Source organism: Thunnus maccoyii, chromosome 1, assembly GCF_910596095.1.
Source record: "Thunnus maccoyii chromosome 1, fThuMac1.1, whole genome shotgun sequence".
NCBI classification, from domain to species: domain Eukaryota; kingdom Metazoa; phylum Chordata; class Actinopteri; order Scombriformes; family Scombridae; genus Thunnus; species Thunnus maccoyii.
The window spans coordinates 40,311,315-40,330,968 of NC_056533.1; the positions used below are offsets into that span (position 1 = coordinate 40,311,315).

Consider the following 19,654-nt stretch of genomic DNA (forward strand, 5'->3'; position numbering starts at 1 on the left):
AGTTTTTATTTATTTTTTCCAGTAGTTGAGAGGTTCACACGATTACATTTCCCAAAGACTGTGAGGCATTACAGAAATGTTTCCACCTCATGTATGAACAGAATTTAACAGCAGGTTAAGTTCAAGGAGAACTGGACAGTGGAAGAGCAGATGTGGTTGAGTGGGTCTGATTATCCATTTTAATTTGCTTAAAAGGCTGAATTATTTTTTTTAACCCATGTGGGTGTCTGTTTGCAGTCAATGAAGGCTAAAATTCCTTCATAATCTCATGCTGGCACCATATTTTTGTATATATAACCTTAAAAAGTTAAAACCTATCCTCAAAGTTCTGTCATTTATATCATCTTCCTCATCAGGTCAACCTATGACATGCTCGAGGAATGCTGCTCACTCTGCAACGCTCCCAACGCTCCCAATGCAAGCCTCCAGCACATCTTGTCAGGCCTTCAAGGCCGCGCTTTCACAGGGACGCTGCAGATGGCACCATGATCAGGTGCTGGAGGAGCCAGACAGGAAAGAGGGGGACGTTCACCGCCAGTGGAACCACATCCATCTTGTCAGGCAGGGCAGAGGAGGAAGAAGCACCGGGCCAAGAGAAACGCCAAGAGTCGATCTCGGCAGGCAGCTCCAGTTCCACCCTAACTCTCTCTGTCCTGACAGCAGTTTGGTCCATCAAGGAAAAAGGTGTGCTCCTCATTCAGCTCTCAGTACCACTGCAGGAGGAGAACCAACAAAGACCAAGTACTCAGAACTGGCTGCTGAGAGTGAAACATGGAGGACTGGTGCTTCCTGGCTGATGATGTAGCTGACCCAACGCAACGTATCATACTCTGAAAACCACGCCCACCTGAGGGGAAAAGAACTGGCGCAATAATGTGTGTCATGTGACCAGCAGCGTATTCAGATATGTGTCATGTGACTAGCAGCGTGTTCATGTATATGTGTCATGTGACTAGCAGCATGTTCAGGTATATGTGTCATGTGACTAGCAGCATGTTCAGGTATATGTGTCATGTGACTGGAAGCGTGTTCAGGTATATGTGTCATGTGACCAGCAGCATGTTCAGGTATATGTGTCATGTGACCAGCAGCCTGTTCAGGTATATGTGTCATGTGACTAGCAGCGTGTTCAGGTATATGTGTCATGTGACCAGCTGTGTGTTCAGGTATATGTGTCATGTGACCGGCAGCGTGTTCAGGTATATGTGTCATGTGACTAGCAGCGTGTTCAGGTATATGTGTCATGTGACCAGCAGCGTGTTCAGGTATATGTGTCATGTGACTAGCAACGTGTTCAGGTATATGTGTCATGTGACCGGCAGCGTGTTCAGGTATATGTGTCATGTGACCAGCAGCGTGTTCAGGTATATGTGTCATGTGACCAGCAGCGTGTTCAGGTATATGTGTCATGTGACTAGCAACGTGTTCAGGTATATGTGTCATGTGACCGGCAGCGTGTTCAGGTATATGTGTCATGTGACTAGCAGCGTGTTCAGGTATATGTGTCATGTGACTAGCAGCGTGTTCAGGTATATGTGTCATGTGACTAGCAGCGTGTTCAGGTATATGTGTCATGTGACCGGCAGCGCCGCTCTGTCCGCTCTAATGTAAAGTTTACAGGAAATGAGCGGTGGAGAGATTAATGACTCTCTGACAGACCAAACACTCAGCTGGTGGTAGAACTCAGGATAAAAGCCTGAAATCTCCAACAATAACAAGCAGTCAGTACAACCCCCCTCTTCCCCCCCCCCCCCCCCCCCTTCGATGTCCTCACAGATGCATGCTGGGAGCAGCTGGGAGCAGCTGGGAGCGGAGGTACTAAAATTATTCTGTCTTTCATTAAAAAGAAGGAAATCTCTGGAAACTTTGTGCATTTCTTCCTTTTCTCTTGAACAGTTTTACTCCAAAAATCTCAAATCTTCAGCTCATCTTCATCACTTGTTGTTGCTTTCATACAGAAGTTCATGTATTTTTTCACGGTTTTTATCTGCTGTCACATCTGTAAATTCGATTATTTTCGTTATCAGTTAATCTGCTGATTATTTTCTTAATTAACTGGTCAATCAGTTGGAAAAACCTCCGTCATTATCAAATGTCAGATCCTACTTTAATAAGCAGCAAATTCTCTCATTTAAGAATAAATGTTAAAAAGGTAAAAGGAGGAAGGTGAAGCAGTGACTGAAATGGACACATCAGACCTGAAAAAACCTGAACGTGTCCTTTAATTTACTGAACTAAAGTCGCCGTCGTTCCTCAACCTGAAAGAGCTGCGAGAGTTTTAGTTTCTAGGAGTCGATACTGACGGGAAACAAGTGGAACCTGCTGTCAGTGAATGTTTCTGAGACTCTGCAGATACGTTCAATAAAACAGTTTCTTCACTGAGACGAAAAACAAAAGAAATCAAAGTAACAAATGCAAAGATTTGTTTCCAACGAGCCACCAGAATCTATTGAAACGCAGGAGGTGAAGAGATATTTTACATTTTATTTCACTGATGTGAATCTGACACTAAAGTGAACATATGAATAACTGCTATAAGAAAATAGATTTGATATTAACCTGCAGGTAAAGTGCAGCTCTGAGCTGCTTTACATCTCAAAATCTTCTACTTGTATTATTTTTTCATTCAACTCTTGAACTTATGGCTCAATAATATAGACGTATTTCTAATGATTTCAAAGAAGATTAATGTTTGGATTGATTAGATCATTAATAATAGTTAAGATCAGCAACATGTCTGAGCAACAATCTAACAAAACATTAAATCTGCAATTTAAATATGATGTTAGTTTTGTCCAGTGAACACATATAACTATATATAATATAATATACCAGCTGCTTTAGACTCTGCAGGATGCAGACGAACATCTTCCAAACTTCTCTCTCTCTTTTTATCATAATAAACCTCATTTTGCAAACAAATCTGGCGACTCTGAGCTTTGAACTTTGACATTATGAGAAGTTATAAGATCATTTGAGAGTTCAGCAACACTTGCACGTCCCTCCTGTCCAATATAAACCCGTGCAAATATGTTTCATATTACTAGAATACAAACATTATTGTAGGAGACATGCTGGAGGGAGACGAGAGGGAAAGATGATGATGATGAAGATGTTTATACTGACATTTAGAGCAGCAGGTCATCTGAGGTCAGACTGCTGGAGCTTCACACAGACGTTTAAATGACTGTGTGGACACACTGTGGGTTTTGGCCTCCATCACTGGAATGATTACAGCGAGGAGAACCTCTTTCACTGCTCATATGGACACCTGACTGCTGGTTTAACACACTGGGAACACTGGGAACACTGGGAACTGGTCCTGTAACCTTTCTTTAAAGGGTTTTGTCTGAATTAAGGACGTGTTTATGTATTTCATGTTATTTAGAGATCAGGTTGATGTGAAGTTTGGATTTTCTCCTCCAGACTCTGACAAAGCTCTTCGTCATCACATGACTTGTTTTGTGACTGTTTTGAATGTAGTGAAGTGATAATTTGACGGCAGCTCTGCTCTGACACTGTGTCTCTGTCTGAACAACAACAGGTGTCTGGTCCTGGTAATCCTGCCCTCCCAGCTCTGCACCGGGACAAAGGCTGGATTTGTTTCGTTCGGCTCTCCGCCCACACAGCCGCGCTGAGGACGGGGGGTTCAGTTCGCCCAGAACACCGTGTTCTGGAAATCTGTGTCACATTCTCTGCTGCAGCGTAAATAATGGAGAGCCGCCAACAGAGCTGATACCTCAGAGCAGCGCGAGGACACCAGCAAGAACAGCTTACAACCGTGATCACTGCAGAGCTGCAGAAACACAGAATTCATCCCAGAACCTCCACTAAACACGTCCTTTATTCATTCAACATGTGAGAACATGACAGGAGCTTTTAACTCCTCAGCTCAGAAACCAAAGAATATTTTATGTTTGTAAAGGATCATTTTGTGCAGATTTACAGCTTTTTAATTTCATGTTATAGAGTTTGTTTTAATTCAAACAGCCTCTAAATTAATCCTTAAACTGAGAAATATGAGGTTTAATATATATACAATAATATATATATATATATATATATATATATATATATACACACAAGCTTTAATGAGACGATATTGTGTCCAGATTTCAGAATATTTAATCAGTTCTTCATTACAGACTCTGAGATTTTAATGAACTGAAGACAGATTTATGTAAACATTAAATTGTTTAAAGTATCTTATTACACTTAATATTTACTTACTGTGTATTCTGTATTTAGACATTATCTGCTTTATCTGATAAAGTCCTTCAGGTTTTCTGTGGTTTTAATGTAATTAAATTTAAAATTATAAATAAAACTGATTTGTCTGCGTTGACGCTGAACGCCGCCCGGAGACGATAAGAGAGCCGACAGTGAGAAGCGTCTGCCGCCATGTTTGGTCTCTCCAGCAGCTTCAGTCACGTTTCCTGTATGACATCATTTATTCACTAAATCTGTCTCATTTTACTTTTATCCAAACGTCAACTTTTACACCTCATCCAAGGTAAAATCTTTTTTTTTTTTTTGCAATATTCTGATTTTTTCCGAATTTCCAGTATTTCCACTCACGGATTTTTATTCATAGATTGAAAAAGTGCATAAAAAATGGTGGATAGAAACACTACTGAACAGGTTCTTCTTCTTCATGTGGAATTCCAGCAGACTAGACGTCTCTCAAAGGTTTGTTGACATTTCCAATCGTTCTATTTTAACAAGATATCATCAAAGTTGTTGTAAACGAAGAGAAACCTCCTGAGAGCTGCATGAACCCGGTCCCGGTCTCCACAGACTCTGTCCTCCTTCAGGAACTTTAACCAGAGTCCAAACACGACCAGAAGACTGTTCATAACGCTGATAATGACGTAGCAAGATCCAACATCTCACTGATACGTTCATTAACAATATTTTCTCATTAAAACCTGATTCAGCAGCATGTTTCTAGAAAAATGTGTTTCTGTTGCAATTGAGTTAAACCTACAATATACATAATATACATATAATATATATTTGCCACTAGTTTCCATCAGAAACAGTAGTGAACATTAACTCTGACTCATCATCGTTAAGCTGAGATGTTGAACTATTTCCACATCCAGCAGTTACGGAGCAACATTATCGTTCATGTGGAGTCGTGTTTCTCTTTTAGCTCTGTTTTTGGTCTCCACCAACTCCTGAGGGAAATATCTGGCTCTTTAGCAGCTAAATGCTCCACTATGATCACCAGCTAGTCTACAGCTAACTGTGAGCAGGTAGTGAACAGTGGCGACGCTATGAGACGCTGAGAGTGAACCAGAACAGTAAAGTTGCAGCCGGACAGATAAACAACGAGCTGAAACTCACTATAAAGCTCCGTAAAGCCGAGAGGAGCTGCAGAGTCTCTGTAGCTTCATCACCAACACATCACACACTGACTTTATCTAACACTGAACCTAAACTCAGTTCTAATATTAAACCAAGTCTTCACCCTAAAATATAATAACTTAAGTTGTGCAGATTTTTGGGAGGCGAGTCCCCACAACATGAGTAATGAAAGTTCACACACTCTGTAATAGAAACAGGTGTCTGCAGAAACACACTTTAAACTCCTTCTCTCTGAATTCCAGCATCGCTCTGTTGAGTGTTCATGTTACTCTCACCTCCCTTCACTGAGCCCCCCTCCTTGTGTAAATGGAGACCGAGGTAAAGAACACAGTGACAGGAATTTGGCTCTCTGAGCTTCAGTAGGTGTGTGAACGGACTGTTCTGCTCGGCTCTTCACACTCCGTCAGACAGAAACACGACTCTGCTTCATGCGCTCGTTTACAAGAGAATATAAACACACGTTACAAATGTCTTCGCAAAAAACTCTTTTTCAAAATGCAATATATCATCTTAAAGATCAACGTGTGAAAAGGCTGAATCTCCATTTAAAGACGTGTAACCAGTAAACCAGTAAACCAGTAAAGTGATGTGTGGGATGATCAGGGTGATGTCGGGGCCTCCTGCGCTGTAAATTACTACCTTCTATCTTGAAACTGGCGGCTGCAGAGCGAGCGGCGTTGAGGCGGTTACCACTCGTTACTATGTCACACCAGAAAGTCCAATCAGATCAGCAGGAAGCTTCATCATGAGCCCGCCGCCACCGCCGCCGCCGCCCGGCGCTACGCCGAGTGTTTACGTAACGTCTGTAGTCGCAGTTTGCATCACAGCCGGATGACGAGCGAAGCAGCACACTGGAAGTGTTGCTGGTTGCTCAGCAGATAAAAAGTCTTTCCAGCCTACCAGAGGACGGACGTTTACATCAGGAACGACTGAAATTCATTTCTGGAGACGATCTTCTCTCCGTTATCAGCGACTGGTTGTTTGTCTGCTGAACGACACTCAGCTGCAGGATTTTCTACTGTTTCATCTTCAGTCTGTGATGAAGTTTTAAAACATGGTTTCTTTCTGTTCCTCAGCTAAAGGAACATAATATATCTGAGCTAAAGCTAAGCTAACGTTTGAAAAACAGACTTTGACTTTGTGAGGAAACTTGGACTCGATCTCACCGTCCTGAAACTTCCTGTTGAGTCTCAGCTGAGCAGCAGCAGCTTCATAGACGCTATATACTGTCTGCAGACATTACTGCAGGTAAACATGCTGCTGCTTTCATTAGGGCCTGTTCTGATTGGCTGGGGGTGAAGGTGGGGGCCACACCTCCAGCCAATCAGAGCAGCAGCTCATTAATAATGCAGATTTGATGTAAATATCTTTCTGCTGGAGGACAGAGAGGAATCTGGCTGGAAGGAAAGATGGATTTAGAGAAATATAAACAACTTTTGGTGAATTAAATGTTTAAAATAGACTCAGTGTTTATAATAATGAGTCAAAAGGGCAGAATACACATCTTTAAAACAAACAAAAAAGAACACATCACGTGATGTACATGTACTATTATTACATGCTAAACTGTAAACCTAGTTTTTTCCAAACACACTATATTAGTGTGTTTAGTGAAGTACAAACTTCTCAGTAGATTATGTTTACATGTGTTTGTTAATTCTAAATCTATCAGGTGAGTTTTGTGTCACACCTGCTGAAAGCACTAGCAGTGATGGGAAGTTTGAATGTTTGTTGTCTCAGTAAACTCGGGTCCAGACATCTAAATTTTGAATTTTCCAGTAGAGTGTTTGCGCAGCTTTCAGGCCACCAGAGCCTGAATCAGTCTTTCAGCCACAGCTGCTTCAAACTAAATGCTCACACAGATTCTCCGTAACGAACAAACCTGCAACGTCCAGCCTGCGTCTCGCTCAGCTTCGCTTCCTGTCGACTGTCTCCACTATAATAAAGGCTTCAAACGCCCCAAAAATCTTAAAACAAACAAAAAACTTTATCACACAGAACTGATGGAGTTTCCAATACAGTTTAGTGGTGGAAAAAGTACTCAGATACTTTACTGCAGTAAAAGTACATAAGTATTATGAGCTTGATGTAGTTAAAGTATTGCAGTAAAAGTACATAAGTATTATGAGCTTGATGTAGTTAAAGTATTGCAGTAAAAGTACATAAGTATTATGAGCTTGGTGTAGTTAAAGTATTGCAGTAAAAGTAGTGGTTTGGTCCCTCTGACTGATATATTATTATATATGACATCATTAGATTATTAATAGTGAAGCATCAGTGTTAGAGCAGCATGTTACTGTTGTAGCTGCTGGAGGTGGAGCTAGTTTACACTACTTTATATACAGTTAGCTAGTTTAGTCCAGTGGTTCCCAACCTAGGGGTCGGGCCCCTCCAAAGGGTCATCAGATAAATCTGAGGGGTGGTGAGATGATTAATGGGAGAGGAAAGAAGAAAAAACAAAGTTCTGATACACAAATCTGTTTTCAGTTTTCCGACTTTTTCTCTAATCTTTGATTTTTGCTGAAATATTGGATCATTTGAACATTTATTGAAATGAAAGCATGTGAGAAGTTTAGAGGGAAAAATCACTATTTGGTGGAGCTGTTAACAACTCATAGACATGTGAAATGTGACCCCGACTACACACTGCTTTTTGTAAGACGTCAAAAGACAAAAAGGTTGGAAACCACTGGTTTCATCTTTAACAATGTGTTGTATTTTAAAAGCTTGTTATATTATCCATTGTGTCAAATCTTCATCTGAAAAGTAACTAAAGCTGTCAAATAAATGTAGTGGAGTAGAAAGTACAATATTTCCCTCTGAAATGTAGAAAGTAGCATCACATGGAAATACTCAAGTAAAGTACAAGTACCTCAAAACTGTACTTGAGTAAATGTACTGAGTTACTTTCCACCACCGATACAGTTTAAGGTTGTAATGCTTCCATTTCTGTTGCTGATAGCTCTTCTGATAACATAAAACTGTTTTATATGTTATAGATTGTCTCCCGGTGGGACAAAGTTAAGCAAAGTGTTTCGCTGCTTTACACACTTGAGACTAACAGCTGCTGATGTGGAGAAGAGCAGAGAGAAGAAAGCAACTCAGAAAAGTCTGCTCTTTTCCCAACGTCTTGTAATGCTAAATATTTTCTCTTACAAAGAGTCCAGTGAGGTTGCAACATGAATGTTGGGTAACAGAAACACTGCCTTTGCCCTTGAGCCAGGCAAAACGTCTCCGCTGGGATGAACGAGGAACAGTTTAATCACTGTTGTCCTGTTCTACAGTGGAGCTTTATTGTCTGTTTTTGGGACAAAGTTCTGCTCTATAAAACTCTTTATGACCCAAACGACGCCATAAAGAGAATGAGTTTTATTAAAAGGAGTCGTTACATGCATCATTTAAACAGAAACCATCAGAGTAAGAGCAGAGCCTGAAACCTGCTGCTGCTCTTATCATTCTCTCTCTGCTGTTTCTCATTTTCTCCGCTGTTAAAAAATCTCCTTTATGACTCTGTTAGAGGTCAGAGACTCAGACTGTAAATGTAGATGTTCCAGTTGAGTCGAGTGAGAGTCCAAACTAGGGATTTGAGGATTTGATTAAAACATTGATGAAGCAGGGCTTTGTCCCGTGACATATATGTTTCTCCAAAGTGCTGTTTTTATTGCAGAAGTCTTGTTTGAAAGCTGCAGGAGACTTTAGAAACTTTAAAGAGTTTAAAAAAACTTATAAAACAAAATAAAAATGACCAGAGTGTCATTTGTTTGTCTTCTCTCACGGCCATCGGGTCCTGTCGCTGGTTGAAAACTGAAGGCCATGTCAATAATTTATATGACCTCCAGATAACATACAAAAACAAAAATGCTCATGGCTGAGGTTGCCATAGCGACAGGCAGGTTAACCCTGGAGACAGCAGTGAAGGTAACACAGGAAACCTCACAGAGTTTACACAGAAAATACAGCAGAGCAGCCGCTTTAATAAAATTAAGATCATTTATGGACGGCAACAAAACCATTTGTGTACAGCTGGAACACTTAAAAAACACGTGAAGGCAACAAATACAGCAACCTCTGCCAAATGCAAATGGGATCTGAGGCCAGGTTGAAAACCAGAGTGCCGTTGGGCCCAATGGAGTCAGAGCAGGAAGAAAGGACAGATGGGGAAGAAAGGGATGCCGATGACTCCCAAGGTTGAACCTCGTAGCACGCTCACAGGACCAAGGGCCTGAAGGGCCCAGGACCAAGGAACAGGATCAAGTGGCCAAAGTCAAGTGAAGCTAAAGAGTGGAGAAAGTTGGATGAAAACCTGAGCAAAGTGCTGCAGAGAACCCTGCATGACCCAGTGGAAGCAAAGCTAAACCTGTGCAGGGAAATCCTGTATGAAGAATGCAGCAGCAGGTGTGGCGAGGTGACCATCAGGAAGGCAGTAGTAAGGACAAAGGGGAGGAGGGAGAAAGAAACCGATGGTCTGGTGGCGAGCAGAAGGCAGCTCCGCAAATGCTGGAGGAAAGCAGAGGAGTCAGAAAAAAGGGTCTAAAAGTCCTTTGGGATGAGATCAGAGGAAGGCTTATTAACCTGTGGATCGCTGGAGGTCTCCAAGGAAGAGCTAGAGGAAAACATCCACACTAAATACAGCAACCCTGCAAGGAAGGAGCCTCTGGGTCCACCAGGTTACGTGTCTAAACCTGCAGAACCATCTGCCCTGTTTGACACGTCAAGTGTCACGTACAAGTTATATAAGAACTGTTGAGTTGAAGCTCCTATGGGCCCTCATGATCATTGCCTGGACCAAGCTGAGCATCCCATTGGAGTGGCAAAGGGCAGTGACAGTCTCCATATCAATGAGCAGAACTCCAAGACAACCAGTGTTGAGGTGAAGACTTTCTTCTCTGTGGCAAGAAGGATTACAACCTACTTGATGGAGAATGGCTATATCGACACCAGCTGCCAGAAGGCCGGGGTCCCAGGTTTCCCGGGTTGAAATGGGATGTTCCATCACCCTCATCCTCTTCATAGCAGCATTTGAAGTCATCCTTATTGAAGCAGGTGGTTGGTGGAGTCCAGCCTCCTGTCCCCCAATAAGGAGCTGTATGGATGACGTCACCTCCCTGCTGCAAACTGCAACATGCACGTCCAGGCTCCCGAAGAAGCTGGATGTGCTGATTTGTGTTTACTGGGTAGCGTTTTCGATATACATTCCAGATGTTACACACATTTTTCTTCATCACATAGGATTAGAAAAATCTGTGCTCCTCACAAAATCCCTCCCATCATCCAACACTCCCCACTTCAGTCTCTCAGGTCTATGCAGATAGAAGAAGTAAACAGGTCTATGCATGGAAATATACAAAGGAGGGGGGGGGGGGGGCGTCCTCAACCACCACCTCACCTGACCTTTGGATTAAGTCAAGAAACAGCAACCTGCACTAGTCTAGATCAATTAGATATATGATCGGGTGGATCAGAACAGGAAATGATTATTAGAAGAATGAATATTTAATATTTAAAGTGTTTTACTGTTCCAGCTGAGAAACAGCTTCAGTGAACCTGGTCTGCTGAGCTCAGAGCTGCACTGATCTGAACCAGTCTGGTGAAGCAGGGTCTCTTGTTGGTGATGAGATTTAATAGATTGATTTTAGATCAATTAGAACATGTTGGCAACCCTGTAAAATGTAAAATTATGTTATATTTCTAGATTTCAGCATTAAGGTACATACATTCATGATTTTATCTCATCCCCGTAACCATAGTAACTCGTTATCACTGCTGCCTGCGTGTACATAGCCATAGAAATGTAGATGCCTCATTGGCCGCTGCTGTATGTCACCACTATGCGTCTGTATGTCCACCATATTGTGGCGGTCAAGATCTGTTGGTAAACAAATACGAGAGATGCAGACTTCACTACAAAATCAACTGAAACTTGCTTAATTCTGAACCAACTTTCATGAAATTTGGTTTGTTATAAACATCAGGAATTGAACATGATACTGATTACTTGTTGGAGTTAAATTCAGTTCCTGGGGATGAATCTAATCAGCTCTATGTCAACAACATTAACCTCCTGAATAACAACAACTTCCACTGGAACACGCAGACTCTGATCTATGAACAGGTAACATCACGAGTAAATTATTTAGCATTTACTTTTATGAGTTTCTCCAAAAATGTAGATTTCTATATCTGTTATATTGTTATAAAGCCTCCTGGTTGCTTGTCATTGTATTAATGAGTCCAGTTCAGTTCCACTTCATTAGGCAGCTGCCATTACACAATGTCACAAATATCATCCTCATCTTCATTAATTCACTTTAGACACTATAATATAATAATACAATACAATAATAATAGTAATACAATACTACATACAATGTAGTGCATCAAGTGTTTGAGACCAGTGTTCAGATATACAGTTCAGTCATATGTAAACATTAATAATTAGGCTCTGCAGCTTGGTAAGAGTCAAAGTCGTTTCCATCTCACACTTTTCAACAACATATGAACATGTTTGTTTTAAGGATTAATATCCCTGAACAGTTTTACTCAGCTTCTTTCTCAAGCTGCCACTTTGTAATTGCAGAGTGTGAAGTTTGGAAATGTGGTGCTGCTTCAACTCGTGGAAGTTGCTGACAGCTGATGACAGGATACAAAAGTGATGATTGTCAATGCCGTCCTGAGTCTCGATAATATGATCACTAAGACTGAACACATCCTCTGGAGCTATGTGGGACCATCATGTGGTTGATGAGGGAAACGCTGCATTGATGAGCTGCTGATGAAATGTTTGTGGTTTATTGAATGCAGCGCTCTGCTGAGTGGATCACCCTGACAGTTGTTCTCAGGTGGTAACTTTCAGAAAATGATGCCGGTACATCAGACACAAAACTGTTTGTGCACACATTGCATCAAAGCAGCTTCAGCACCTGTCGAACAACAAACCCTCCTATATACACCAGCGCGTTCTCTGTCAGACCTCAGTGTGTCGGCAGGTAACTGTGGTCCAGTATCACACTACAGACATCCTAAAATGAAGAGGAGGCAGTATCAGAGTCATCAGCGACACTACAGCAGACAAGGAGACGTCTCATCCTGGACCGTCACGCTGTTCCCCGGAGAAACGCCACACGGACCATCAGACAGCAGAAAATGTTCTGGAACTGAACCAAACTCAGGTTGTTGTTCCACCCACCTGTAATTTGCACATCGAGTGACATTATAGTTCTGTATTCTATCATCTAGTGAATTTTTCCCTAATAGTTATAATATAGCATTGTGTATTGAAAATGTAATTCCTACTTAATTGAACAGGAGCTGTAAAAGGTCCTGGCTGGAGCTCTATGTGCAGACATAACACCGTGGAGTCATCGAGGTTGACGTGTCGATGTTAATGATGAAGCCAGTCACTGATGTAAAAACTGAAAAGAAATCAGATTGAAACAGTAAAAATTGACAATAATGTAAATACTTCTGTCACCGTTACCTCAGCTGAACTTGAATTCAGCTTTGTTAATTGTTACATCTAAAACTAAAGGATGCAGCTTACTGCATATGTAATTATTTGTAATTTTAACAAGTTACATCTGAAACAATGAAACTTTTTTATTCATCAAATCAAATGTCCACATCACTTGTTTTCAATGAGAGGGGGTGGCTTATCCTCAGGGCAATTAGGTTAAAATATTTTAATTTAAGATGTGATTGTGACTATAAATTTATACAGAAAAAGGGTTGAGAAAAAATAACCCTGCTCAAAACAATGCTTTGGTAATAACCAAAAAAACTGTGTTACTGCAAAGGTTCAACTTCATATGATACACACACACCTCTGATTTTTCTGGGAATATAAAAAGATAAAAGGCAACACATGCAACAAACTTCATAGAACTGAACATCAAACAGCAAAACCTTTAAAGAGAAAGTAATACTAAAGGGAAAGCATTAAGGCCAGTGAGAGATGAGTCAGAATGTCTGTACGGTTACACAAATATGCAATATTTTAAATTAATGAATTTGCTGATATTACGAATGAAAAATCAACTGTTGCTCTATGTTTACTAACTTCAGTTTTATGAGTGAAGCTAAAGTGCATAAGAAAGGAAAGCATAAGAAATGGAGTTGCCATTTTGTTTGATGATTCCCTCCAATGCAAACAGATGTCTTATGGAAACTGTGATTCTTTTGAATATGTGGCTTTTCAGCTGAATTCCTCTTCTCGAGCTGTATTTCTAAATATCTACAGGCCACCTAAATACTGTTCAACCTTTTTTGATGACTTTGCTGAACTGCTGTCTATTGTCTGTGTTGACTGTGTAGTTATTGTTGGTGATTTTAGCCTCCATGTTGACAACCCCCAGGACAGAGGAGCTAAAGAACTGCTATGTTCTTGATAACTATGGACTGACTCAGCATGTGACGGAGCCCACATGCAACAAGGGGCACAATCTGGACTTAATCATCTCTAATGGTCTGAACATTTCTAAGGTTGTGGTGGCTGATGTTGTTCTCTCTGATCATTCCTGTGTTTTCTTTGAGAGTTTTATCTCCATGCACACAACTGTTCAAACAGAGGTAATCACAAAACGGTATATCACCAGTGAAATATTTATTCAGGCTTTCTCCTCCACATCCGCCCTCTCTTGGGTCTCAGTCAATGAGCTTCTAGATGATTTCAGTTCTAAAATTACAAATGTTATCGATGCCATTGCACCCACTATAGTGAAGGTTGTCTCTGGTAAGAAAAGATCTCCATGGAGAAACGCCAAAAAGCTGAACGCAGGTGGCAAAAAACAAATCTCCAGCTTCATTATGACATCTATAAAGAGAGACTTCACATCTATAATTTGGAACTGAGAAATGCAAGGCGGCCCTTCTTCTCTGACATCATTGCCAAAAATAATAATAATGCAGGTATTTGCTGCTGTCGACAGGCTAACAAACCCTCCTGTCAGTAGCCCCTGAACTTCTTTCCACCAGGGCCTGCAATGACTTTGCCTCCTTCACTGACAAAATTCAGAAGATTAGACAAGCTGTCAGCGCCTCCATATCAGGTGCAGGATATGTGTTGTCCCTGTGTCCACTTTAAAATCAATTCAAGTATTATGACACAATTTTATCCAATCAACCTTAAATACCTGGAGAACATTATACAACATCTGAAATCCTTCTCCTGCTGCCTCTTGCATGGCCTCAGATCTTCTACAGATTGTCAACACATCTCTTTTAGGTGTCTTCCCACAGGCCCTGAAAACCGCCGTCATCAAGCCTCTTAAAAAAGAACAATCTAGACACATCACAAATGGGCAACTATAGGTCCATTGGCTCTAAACAACTGTTTTGATGTCTTCCAGTCAGGATTTCGACCACATCACAGCAGTGAGACTGCTCTTGTTAAGGTCTTCAATGACATACACTTAAACACTGACAATGGCAGAATTACAGCATTAGTATTACTGGATCTCAGTGCTGCCTTTGACATGGTCGACCACAACATAGAACTAGACAGACTGGAAAACTGGGTGGGACTTTCTGGCACAGTACTGAACTGGTTTGAATCCTACTTAAAGGACGGGGACTACTTTGTGTCTGTAGGTAATTACACATCTGAGGGGACAAAAATGACATGCGGAGTTCCCCAAGGCTCCATTCTGGGGCCTCTTCTGTTCAACATCTACAAACTCCCACTGGCTCAGATTATGGAAAACAACAAAATATGTTACCACAGTTATGCAGACGACACACAAATTTACATAACCGTATCACCAGGGGACTCTGGTCCAATACAAGCACTGAGTAAGAGCATTGAACAAATCAATGATTGGATGTGCCAGAATTTTCTTCAATTAAACAAAGATAAAACTGAAGTAATTGTTTTTGGAGCCGAGGAAGAACGTTTAAAAGTCAGCACTCAGCTTCAATCGATGACGTTAAAAACCACAAATCAAGCCAGAAATCTTGGTGTCGTCATGGACTCAGACCTGAATTTCAACAGCCACATTAAGACAATTACAGAGTCAGCCTACTATCACCTGAAGAATATATCAAGGATTAAAGGACTTATGTCTCAGCAGGATTTGGAAAAACTGGTCCAGCATTTATATTCAGTAGACTCGACTACTGTAACGCTGTCTTCACAGGTCTTCCTAAAAAAATAGATCAGACAGCTGCAGCTGATCCAGACGCTGCTGCTCGAGTCACTAAGACCAAGAAAGTGGATCATATCAGTCCAGTTCTCAGATCTTTACACTGGCTTCCTGTCTGTCAGAGAACTGATTTTAAAATACTGCTGTTGGTTTATAAAGCACTGAATGGTTTCTGATCTGCTGCTACGTTATGAAGCATCCAGACTCTCAGGTGGTCTGGATCAGGTCTGCTTTCTGTCCCCAGAGTCAAAACTAAACCTGGAGAAGCAGCGTTCAGCTTTTATGCTCCACATATCTGAACAAACTCAGAAAACTGCAACTGCTGCAACTCTCAGTTCTTTAAATCACAGCTGAAGACTTTTCTGTTGCCTTTGATTAAATCTAATTAGAGAGTTAATATCTGTAACTTTTACTCTCCTGTTTGATCTTATTCTATTTTAGCTTTTATTTCTAATATAACACTTTTTAATTATATTTAAATGTCTTTTTACATTGCCTTGTGTTGCTTTTATATCCTGTCTTGATGCCTTTTATGTTCTATGTAAAGCACTTTGAATTGCCTTGTTGTTTCAAGAAGTATGAAACAACAACACCTACACCTACCGGGTAGAGCTTCACACTCCATCTAGTGCTCGAGGCTTTGTTGGAGACATAACGGTGCATCTGCTCAAGGAACTGGGACTACAGGGAGCCAGACTGCACAAGGCAACCAGGGAAGTATCGTAGGAGGCGGAGAAATAAAACTTTTGGCTCTAGTTGAGAAGATGGGACGAGGCAAAAGGCGAAAAGTGACTGCCAGAGAAAACGACGGAAAGATTCGTCATGGTACATAAAGCTCAAAGCCTCCCTCAGAACACTCAGGAGGAAAGCTTCCTGATGGCGGCGCTCACCGCAAAAACAAAGAAGCCAGACTGCTGCTGAAGCACTCATCCTCCAAGAAAATTGTGGGGATAATGAAATAACCAGACGCAGCTAAAATAACTTTTTCTGACAACAGAACAAAAAACACTGTATTGATGACATGTCCACTGACCTCGAGGCTGCCTTAAATGAGAAATTACAAAAAAAGCAGCAGGTTTGCTCTACAAATAGCAAAGAAATGTTGAGGCACGCAACCAGACAGAACATTTTTTATCTCACAGATTCATCACCTTGTCATGAAGGCAATGACCCTGGATCTTACTGCAGTATTAGAACAAGCTGTCCAGGTTGTCAGTTACGCCAAGTCACGTCCTTTGAAATCAAGGCTGTTGATGAGGTGGAGCATCGTAGTCTCCGCTGCTTACAGACGTGTGCTGGCTTTCAAGGGGAAAGGTGTTGTCTTGTGTTTATGAACTGTGAGATGAACTGAAGCAGTTTGCGTGGAATGAAAACATTCTCACAGTCACTGACAAACTGAACCGGTTCCAATCCAAACTCTACAGCCAGACAGAGTAGTGAACAAGAATCTCGATATGTTCCCCTTTATATCAGAGGACCCTGCACACAAGACAGCATTCCACTTTGACTGCTTGTGAGATATCCATCTTTAACCAACTTCACAAGCAGTGTGCTGTTGCAGTTTTCCCGCATCATATCTGTGTGAGCTGGCCTTCTCATTCCTGGCATACGTGACAACGAACTGACTGTCGGTGGAGTCACCGCATCAACAGACTGTGTGTGCAACAGCAGGCTGTAACATCCCATTAAAATGCTGCGACGTGATGCCAGGCAGTGGATGATGTTCATCTAACATGCTTCAGTTCCATTAAGTCAGTAAAGACTGATGAGATAGTGAAAATGCTTTTTCTTTCTTCTCTCTTGATTGCTTGACAGTGGTCCTACAAAATGCACGTTAGATCATGTATATCATACATGTTACAGCAATATTATTATTGTCATTTGTAGCTGGACAGGATGCAGGTATTCAATTCAATTCAGTTTAATTTATATAGCGTCAAATTACAACAAAAGTCATCTCAGGGCACTTTCCCGCTGCTACCTGCATGTTTCAGGTGTCTGAACCTCTGCTGTGGTCCAGCTGTTTTAAATTATAATAAATAATTATTTAATTATTACTCCTTTGTAGATATTAGTGACATCAGTCATAATACAGTCATTACGGTATTATCGAACCGCTACAGGAATATCTGGTGATGTGATTATTAAACAGCAGCTGATGAGTACTTTCATCACGGATTAATCTGATACTCCTCTTCTTTTCCCAAATCCCAACGGAGGTGTGAGTCAAGTCTGTTTTAGGGGTCTTTCCACATAGAGCAGGTCTAGACTGAACTCTTTAATTTACAGACATCCAACATTCCTTCATGAGCAGCACTTGGCAACAGCAGCAGCAGAAAAACTCCCCTTTAACGGGAAGAAACCTCAAGCGGAGGCCGGCTCTTGGTGGGCGGCCATCTGCTTTGACCGGTTGGGTTGATCGATGTGTGAACGGGGCAAAAAAATCAAAATGAAGGGATGCTTTAGCATAACAAAGTTTTGCAACCAGTGATTAACTTGATATAATTCTCTTTTTATCTTTGACCAACATGCGTCTTAAGCTCATGACTCAACCGTTTGTTGATTCTGAGGTAAAGTTTCGATTTGAGATAGCGTCTGAGTCATGTTAGCTGTCAGTATTGCATGAATGCAATTCTCAATCCAACTGGTCAAGACAGATGGCGTCCAGATAGAGTCCGGTGCTGCTTGAGGTTTCTTCCCGTTAAAGGGGAGTTTTTCCTTGCTGCTGTCAGCAAGTGTTGCTCGTGGAGGAATGCTGGGTCTCTGCAGATTAAAGAGTTCAGTCCAGACCTGCTCTATGTGGAAACAGCCCTGTTATGATTTGGTGCTTTATAAATCAAATTGACTTGAAGCGTATGTCTGTTCTTGTGAATGGGAAACACTAACGTCATGTCGTGTCTGTAATGATGTCAGCCGTTGGGTGTGGGACGCTTACATACTGTACGTTGAATTCTGCAGGGAAATCATAAAGCAGATGGGGAACGAGGGTGAGGTCACAAATTGTTCTTGGTTTCAGCGTCGCCGCATCACAAAAAAAAGGTCATCACTCAGACATACTTACATACATGCACACCTCACATCATTCATAACAAAAACTAGACACATTAAGACCAACAGACATCAATAAAACCACCACAGCTTATAAAACCAGCAACATAATATCACACCAGTATCGCACATTGCAGCAGGATATCATATGTCCAGTATGCAACCAACAACTGAACGTTAGTGCACACCATCTATAAACAAAACATTTAATTACTGCTGTTTAAAATGATTCAGAAGGTAAAACGCTCATATTCAGAATGAAGAATGTCGGAGGAATCATTAATTATTTTGATGGTTTTCTTACTTACTGAAAAATCTTTTTACTCAACTACGTAATATAACACATATATAAGTAATAATCACATTGTAAGACAATAAAAAAGCTCATGAGAGACTCTGTGTAACAGCGTAACTGACCTGCTGAGTCAGACTGCCGTCAGTCCTTCACGCTCTTCCTCATTTTATAAAACTTATCAGATATTTGATTAAATGTCGGCGTCAGCTGATCAAAGCTGCAGATATCAGTGAACATAAACAGACATATCATCAACTCGACTCAATGAGGAAGCTGTGTTTGATCATTCCATGTTTTTATTTCACTTTATTTTGGAGTTTTTTATGATCTCTGTGCTTATTTTCTTCTCTTTCTGTAAATCACTTGTAACTTTGTTAAGAAAATCTCTATATAAATAAAGTTTATTATATTATGTGTAATTATAATAATAAGCAGGAAACTGCTCACAGCTGATGAGTCAGATTCTGGCTCAGAGACCTTCAGAGGTCTGATGTTAACGACAAGAACACGTAATTAATGTCAGACATGTGATTTTACACGTTACAGTGCAGCAGAGAGTGTGTGTGTGTGTGTGAGTGTGTGAGTGTGTGAGAGAGTGTGTGAGTGTGTGTGTGTGTGTGAGTGTGTGTGTGTGAGTGTGTGTGTGTGTGAGTGTGTGTGTGTGTGTGTGTGAGTGTGTGTGGAGGAGGAAGTTCTGGCTCAGATGGTTTCAGAGTAGTAGAGGGGGTCCACCAGACCTCCCATTCAGTTAAATCTGATCCATGCTGATTGGTCAGGGTCAGGAGGACACGATGTTCCTGCCCCC

The 19,654-nt window shown here is 41.1% G+C and overlaps 1 long non-coding RNA gene across 1 annotated transcript; it reads right to left on the minus strand.

Annotated features, from left to right (window-relative positions):
* Positions 1 to 9,306: 9,306 nt before the first annotated feature.
* On the minus strand, positions 9,307 to 17,463 carry LOC121903932. Its single transcript, XR_006098139.1, has 3 exons — positions 16,110 to 17,463; positions 12,664 to 12,782; positions 9,307 to 12,556 (listed from the first exon to the last, which is right to left on the minus strand). It is a non-coding gene; the product is annotated as an uncharacterized LOC121903932 (long non-coding RNA).
* Positions 17,464 to 19,654: the final 2,191 nt, after the last annotated feature.